The sequence below is a fragment of the Mauremys mutica genome, chromosome 2 (assembly GCF_020497125.1).
Source record: "Mauremys mutica isolate MM-2020 ecotype Southern chromosome 2, ASM2049712v1, whole genome shotgun sequence".
NCBI classification, from domain to species: domain Eukaryota; kingdom Metazoa; phylum Chordata; order Testudines; family Geoemydidae; genus Mauremys; species Mauremys mutica.
The window spans coordinates 49012195-49019660 of NC_059073.1; the positions used below are offsets into that span (position 1 = coordinate 49012195).

General features: G+C 42.0%; 1 long non-coding RNA gene across 1 annotated transcript; it reads right to left on the bottom strand.

Moving 5' to 3' along the window:
• Nucleotides 1-287: 287 nt before the first annotated feature.
• Nucleotides 288-3626, bottom strand: LOC123365062. Its single transcript, XR_006577410.1, has 3 exons — nt 3543-3626; nt 1780-1839; nt 288-349 (listed from the first exon to the last, which is right to left on the bottom strand). It is a non-coding gene; the product is annotated as an uncharacterized LOC123365062 (long non-coding RNA).
• Nucleotides 3627-7466: the final 3840 nt, after the last annotated feature.

A 7466-nucleotide genomic window follows, 5' to 3' on the forward strand; every position in this document is an offset into this window, starting at 1 on the left:
AATGGCCTTTGCTTATGTCCGATTTATCAAAATGTATAAAAATTATTTTAAAAGCTGGGGAAAATTCTGGTATTTAGACTGCATGGGTGCTAGATAGTACACAGTAGTTAAATTTTAACCACTCCCAGCTTCCCCCACACACAAAAAAAAGACAATCACAGTCACAGAAACTAAGTTTGTGAATGCTTTTCTTGTTAGAAAAATATAAAGCCTGCAGACCATTCCACATAGGCCAGGAAAGGCTTCTACACCATTCCATAGCTTCACCATTCTCTTCTCCTCTGCCCCAGGCTTGTATTTCTGTTCAGACCTCTCTCCCTCATTGCACTAGAGACATTAGTTACATCCGCTAGGAAGGTAAGACATCCATCATTACTACAGCTCACAATACCACAGAGTTTAAAGAAAACGTTTTGCTTTTATATTGTTTTAGAAAAAATCATTTACACTACTACTCTGATACAAAAAGGAATAATCAATAGAAACCTAGGTAGAGGTAGCAGTGCATGGTAGTTCCACTGCATGCTTGCCAGTTATTAGCATTTGGTGCTGAGACCAGTTTTTGAGAAAATGGATTCTCACGCAGAGTAGAAGTGACACTCACTTCTTCCTTTTCCATGGTTACATTGATTAACTTCATTCGGTTCTATACACTATAAGACATAAGCTCACCTAAGCTGAAATCTGAACTGTACCCCTGTTCAGAATGAAACCTGTCTTAAATATTCACTCAATGAACCATGATAAACTGCTGTTATATTGAGTTTTATCTTCTGATAAAGACAGAGCAGAATCACACTCAATATTTCAGGCTACTTTGAAGAGGTCTCTTCAAATAAGGTTGCCTAATTAGGCCAATTCCTGTTCAAGGTTCACTTTTGGAGGAATTTTAAAGAATTTCTAATGATGCACAAGAATTAGAACATTCATTAGGATTTCCATAACCTGGTCCAGATATACAGTGCTAGCTGACTTTAACAAGTGGGTGTGATCGGCCAAATCCTAGCCTGGGTAACCTGTTAACACCAGGGCAGGCAGCAGCATGGGATGACAATCAGTTTCCATGGAACTGCTATGACTCAGCCCTGTGCAAGTGACTGAGAGAACAGGACCTGGGCTTCACCCGCCCCTCCCTCCCCCCCCCCCAACATCCACTGATGTAGCTATGCCAGATATAGAGCGGCTGCAGTATACTTCCTTCCTGGAGCACTGGGGAGATTGGGAAGGAAATTGTGATTCCTTGAGTCAAAACCCTTCTGAGATGTTCTGGGGACAGTGCAATAGTGAGCTGCCCTTACAGTGGGTAGATTGTAATGTCATAGTCTAACCATTAAATATTAATTCTATTCTGTGAGTCGGTTACAATTTGCAAATGTCAGTACTCACCACTGGAGGGTGGGCAGATGAGCTACACAAATGACAGAGGTTGCAAGCTATGTGGTTATATGATTTTTTTTGGTTGGTTGGCAGTTTCCTTCAATTTTCAGGTCTTCATGCACTCTGGTCTGATTCACTTACTTTTAGTTTTATTTCCAGATTGCCTATATGAAGACACCTTCTCCTTTTATTGGTCCTACACAATATATCTTAAGGAATTTTCTAAAATTATCCAATTTATTCCTCTCCAAGGTATTTTAATAACCACTTCCAGTTAAAATGAGTAAATATAGCTCTGACTTTCAGTAGTCATTTCAGAGATCTGGACAAATCCTTTAAGGTCTTTGTTATCCAGTCTACTCCAGTGCAGTTCAAATCAGTATAGCAATATATTAAACTTACCATAATATCCAGGTCCTGCATTTTTCAAAAGTTTCTAGTATTTTCAGTTTTTGGTTTTACCTGGTGACAGAAGAGATTCCTGTGATTCACTTCTTCTCTTTGCTATTGCAGGGCTGGTTTCCCTGTCCCCCCCCCCCAATACATGTAAGTTTTTATGAAAGTTCCTGGATAATGTTTAACCCAAACATACTTCCTGTTTTGTTCTTGAAAAGAGAAACTGAAAACATTTCTTCTATATAGGGGCTCCTTAACAGGCCATGTGATTTTTATTTTACTTCAATTAAAGTACCTAAGATAGATAAATTTACTCTTCCACCAGTAGCAGAATATATTCTACCACAGCAGATCATGGTTTCATAGTGTCAGGGATAGGATGTAGGTGGCAAGGCCTAGTGGTTAGCATAGGACAGAGGGACTAGGGTCCCCACACCAACCAGGAGTCAGAACCAGAAGGTCAAGAGCAGAGGTCAGGAACCATGTGTCAAATACTAGGAAACAGAGGTCAGGAGCAGGAGAAAGGAGCAGGTAGCTGTGGGTGAACAATCCAAATCAAGATGGAGCCAGCCATATAGACAACTTCTTATTCCTCCTTCTGGCATCAGTAGAGGGAGTGGGGCAATTGAGAGCTCTGGTTTTCCATCAATCAGGGCCCAGGGGTGGACCCTCCTATCTGAGCTGGGTTTCAAGGAGTGTTGGTTCTAGCTGATGCCAATAAACCATTGGGTAGACAGATGGAGTGTGACAAAGCTCCAGGAATCCTGAGAACCTGGAATTGAGACCTGTGTGTCATAACTCATGGATTCTAAGGCCAGAAGGAACCACAATGATCATCTAGTCTGACCTCCTGTATGACACAGGCCATGGAGTAATTCCTAGAGCATGGCTTTTAGAAAAACATCCAATCTTGATTTAAAAATGGTCAGTGATGGAGAATCCACCATGACCCTTGGTAAGTTGTTTCAATGGTTAATTACTCTCACTGTTAAAATTTTATGCCTTATTTCCGGTCTGAATTTGTCTAGCTTCAACTTCCAGCCATTGGATCATGTTAAATATTTCTCTGCTAAATTGAAGAGCCCATTATTAAACATTTGTTCTTCAAGCCTGGAGGAACAGAAAGTTGTCCCTACAACTGCGCTCCAACCTGCTTTGGACTGTTCACCCCTGTACTTAGTGACTATAATCAAGTCACCCCTTAACTGTCTCCTTGTTAAGCTAAATCAATAGATATAAGGAGCTCAGTCATTACAAGGCATGTTTTCTAATTCTTTAATCATTCTCATGGATCCTCTCTGAACCTTCTCCAAATTATCAACATCCTTCTTGAATTGTGGGCATCAGAACTGGACACAGTATTACAGCAGCAGTCACACCAATGCCAAATTGATAGGTAAAATAACCTCACTGCTCCTACTCAAGATTCTTGTTTATGGATCCTAGGATTGCATTAGCCCTTTGGCCATAGTATCATACTGGGAGCTCATGTTCAGCTGATTATCCACCAGAACCCAAATCTCTTTGAGAGTCTCTGCTCCCAAGACAGAGACCCTTTAGCAGGATCAGCAGCCACATGAGCACTCCTTCCCAGCCAGAGATCATGCTGTAGCACTCCATCCCTGTTTTCTCCTTCACAAGGTTCCTGAAACAAATTCAAGACAGTCCAAAGGAAATTAAAACATTCCCCACTGGGGGTCAAATATATTCTCTCAAGTATACACTGGTCCTCCAGGTCCCAACCCAAGTTCACTGTCTCTCTCTCCCACCAGAGGGTTTCCAGCCCCCTTTCCCAGATACGGGCAGAATTGAAAGTCCAAAATGGCCACTGCTTCTCAGGCTTCTGTTTCCTACACATCCCTCAGTTTACTGCAGCCACCTGCTGCCCTTTATAGGGAATTTCCTAATCCCACTCAGATGGGGCTCATCCAGTAATCAGGATTGTTTTAGCCACAGACTCTCCAGTCCATGGGGCAAAGCACCCTGTTACAATCCCCCATTGCATAAGTATGGCCTACATTCTTTGTTCCTAGATGTATACATTTATATTGAGCCATATTAAAACACATATTGTTTGCTTGCACCCAGATTGTAATCTCACCAAAAAAAGATACCAAATTAGTTGGATGGGATCTATTTTCCATAAACCCATTTGATTGGCATTAATTATATTACAATCCTTTAATTCTTTATTAATTCAGTCCCATACCAGCAGCTCCATTATCTTGCCCAGGATCAATTCAGACTGACAGGCCTAGAATTACTTGGGTCATCATGTTAAACCTTTTAAAACATTTGTTCAAAGAATTACACTTTCTTGATTTAAATCTTTGGGTAATTCTAACCATCTGTCTTAGATCTCTAGCTTTGAAAGATTTGCAGGATAATAAAAGACTTTCTAGAGCAAACAGCTACTTGTAAACCTTAGATTCTGTTTTAGGTTCAAATGTGGCCTTTTCTCTGGCCCACCAAGTTTATATATAATACAACTGTGATACTGTTAATCAGAAAATTTGATTTACTGACAGCGAATCAGTATAATTTATTCCTTCCCTTATTCTATGGCCTTCTAGGGGTTTGTCTGGCCCTGTCGGGCCATTCTGGCAACATAGACTATCTGGAGCATAGAGTAGTATAAATAATGCACACAAGGTGAGGGAGTAGGAGAATGAAGCTGACTGTAATCAATTGAATAAAATAGCACAATCAGTTCCATTAAAAATCAAACAAACAAAGTGGAACCTCTCTCTCTATTTTTTTTACAATGTATCAGATTAAGGCTTATAGTTTTGGATAAATTCTAGTTTGGGTATTTTGCTTTCTAAAATGTATTCTCTGGTGATTGGTAATTACAGTTCTGGTAGATGCTATGTCAGCTGGAAATTCTTCTCAGGCTTGTTGAGTTTGAAAGGTAGTTTACTCCAGCTGCATATTAACATATGATCTCCCATTAAATTATATCAAAAAGCATAAACATTGATCAAAAACAGCTGCCAACACTTAAAAGGTCCTATCATTCTGGTTTCATTTTGTATTCAGTGTAATAACAGTAATCAAAATGAATTTGTATGGCATTCATCATCTCTTTACATAGGTGCTGTATTGTAATTTAGTGTTAATTAATGGAGATGTTGTTATAGAAGCTACATAATGCACTGTGATTCTACAGATTGAGAGCAGCAATGGGATGTTGGTCTTATGAGCTGGATGCTTATTGCTGTCGCTGTTGTAATGTAAATGCCTAGGGGCCATAAAGAAATTAGGACTGTACATGAATATGAATAACAAATGACACAAATATCATGGTATTCAGAACTCTGCTGTGGAATTTGAGTATCCTGGCTGAATGGCTGAGATGTATTTGTTATTCCAGGAATGCAGACTGGTAGATTGGGCTGATGTGGGGTGATCAGCTAAAGGAGAGGGAGAATGTATGAAGATTAGAGAAAGGAATTCAGCTGGGTGTGCCTGGATTACAAAATTCACTTTTGGATTTAAATAGGTCTAAAGTTTGGAGTATCTGAATGCATACAAAGAACAGACCTGAACATACTGCAGACTGCTGTACTCCATTGGCATGTACAGGTGACTGAATAGTACTGCTTATGCAAAGACAGCTCTACAAAACCAAAACTTGGCTAATCTAGCTATTGTAATGGATATTTTTCTTTGGCATTGTTTGTGTCTTCTTGGCCTTGGGCAGCTGCTGGGAGCAGAGAACACAGATTTTAGGAGAGGGAGCAAATAAAAGGAAGATTGAGACATAGGGTCATGGGGGTCGGGGGAGATGAAGCATTGCAGTGTGCTTGTTAGGGTGAGGGTAATGTGCTGCCACCCAGTGGCTATACACATTTATAAGCTAAGTTTGATGTAGTCAATGGAAATTAACATTTCCCAAACTGTTGGGTTTGAGTAACATTCATTAAAGACCCAGGGCCGGTGCAACCACTTAGGCAAACTAGGCGGCCACCTAGGGCGCCTAGTGATTGAGGGTGCCTAAAAGCCCGCTCAGGCGAGGAGGTGGAGTGGAGGTGAGCTGGGGCGCAGGGAGTGCCGCCCGCAGTAACGGAGGTCGGGGGGGGGGCGCACAGGGGAACCGCTCTCCACCCCAGATCTCCTCCACTGAGCACACAGCCCCCGCTCTAATACTCCTCCAATCGGCTCCGCAAGCCTGGGAGGGGAGGAGAATTAGAGCGACGCCAGCATGCTCAGCGGAGGAAGCGGAGCCGAGGTGAGATGGGGCGGGCTCCCCAGGCGTGGTTAGCTGCCACAGATGGGGGGCTCCTGGGGTGGGGTTAGCTTCCGCAAGGTGGGGGGGTGAAGTCTCCCCAGGCAGTGTTAGCTGCCACAGGGGGGGCTTCCTGGGCGGGGTTAGCTGCTGTGGAGGGGGATTCCTGGGCGGGGTTAGCTGCAGAGGGGGGTAGCTGCTGCAGGGGGGGGCTCCCCGGGCAGGGGGGCTCCTCTGGTGGGGGGGGGCGGGGGGGAATGGTTAGCTGCCATGGGGGGGGCAGGGTTAGCTGGGTTGGGTGGTGGCGCAAGGTGGAAGTTTCACCTAGGGCGCGAAACTTCCTTGCACCAGCCCTGCCCATGCTGCACTATTTATTTTCTTTTTTAGCTTCATTAAATTAATAATGCTTTTACAATCATGCTATTTCCAAGTCCAAATAATAAAATAGATCTGTGTCTGATTTCTCCCTTTCCCCCTACAAAATCTAGATCTGAAAATGAATGTCAAATGCGCCCAGATCGATCCCTAGCAGAGACCAGAAACAGGCATCAGAAGCCTGTCCAATATTGGCAATGGACCCGCCTTTGGTTACTAGTCTGTTCAAGATCCAGTAGCCAGACTTCTGAAACACAGTGCTATATTATCACTCAGTATGTCCCTCTACCTCTTCACTCTGCATCATCTAAGACAGGTGTCCTGTGGAAATAACTGTATGTCATTGTGTATTTACAAACTGTTATACTGTACAAATATTTGGAAAGTTAGATAGTTTCTTGTCCCTACAATCAGATCAGCTGCTACAGGTGTGAAAAACTATACATATGGTTAGCATTATGTGCACTGTCATAAAAAGTAAGATTGAACTGAGTATAATTTTTAATTAATTCACTCACAGGGCTGTGCTAAGCTGGGCTTTCATGTTTTATGAAGTCTATTAAACCCTTGAGTTGGATTACAACCTTTTACTCAACTGAGGACTACATACTGTATATAACAGTTGTCATTATTTTGGTAGAAAGCGTTTTAATATGTACAGAAATGTCAAAGCTGTATTTCAAATAATTTAAGAATGTAAAGTTCCATTTAAAAAAAAAATCCTGCAGTAGATTGTGTTGCAGATAAGCAGAAACATGCCGTTGAGTTGAATGTAGGGCTTTGCGTGAAGCCCAATAAAATAAAAGAAACTTAGCTGTGACCGAAGGATTGCTTGGTACCAACTGGCAGAGCCACACGTATGCATACTTGTTACAGCTGTCTGCTGGATGTGGTATCTACACAGTAGTTTGTCAGAGTGTCACATAAAGTCTCTAATCAAAGCCTGTGTTATACTGGTCTTCATAATCATTGTGATTTTTTTTTTTTTTTGCAATGTATACATACCAAAAAGAGCTACTGCAAACAGGATGTATTCTCAGCTTTTTGTCTGTCTGAACTGCACAGCTGATGCCTTTGGGAAGTGGTCACA